Raw genomic sequence first — 242 nt, forward strand, 5'->3', positions numbered from 1 at the left:
AGAACTCGGAAATTCACATCAGGCTCGGGGTCCTGGAAAGATTGATTGAAAGCACATCAGGCTCGGGGTCCTGGAAAGCATAATTTTAAAACGAGAACGCAGGTTAGGTACTGTCGGAACTCGGAAATTCACATCAGACTCGGGGTCCTGGAAAGATTGATTGAAAGCACATCAGGCTCGGGGTCCTGAAAAAAACGAGATGAGTATTGATATGAATGTTTGAAAATATGTTGTATGTTATG

Source organism: Lupinus angustifolius, unplaced genomic scaffold, assembly GCF_001865875.1.
Source record: "Lupinus angustifolius cultivar Tanjil unplaced genomic scaffold, LupAngTanjil_v1.0 Scaffold_165_17, whole genome shotgun sequence".
NCBI classification, from domain to species: domain Eukaryota; kingdom Viridiplantae; phylum Streptophyta; class Magnoliopsida; order Fabales; family Fabaceae; genus Lupinus; species Lupinus angustifolius.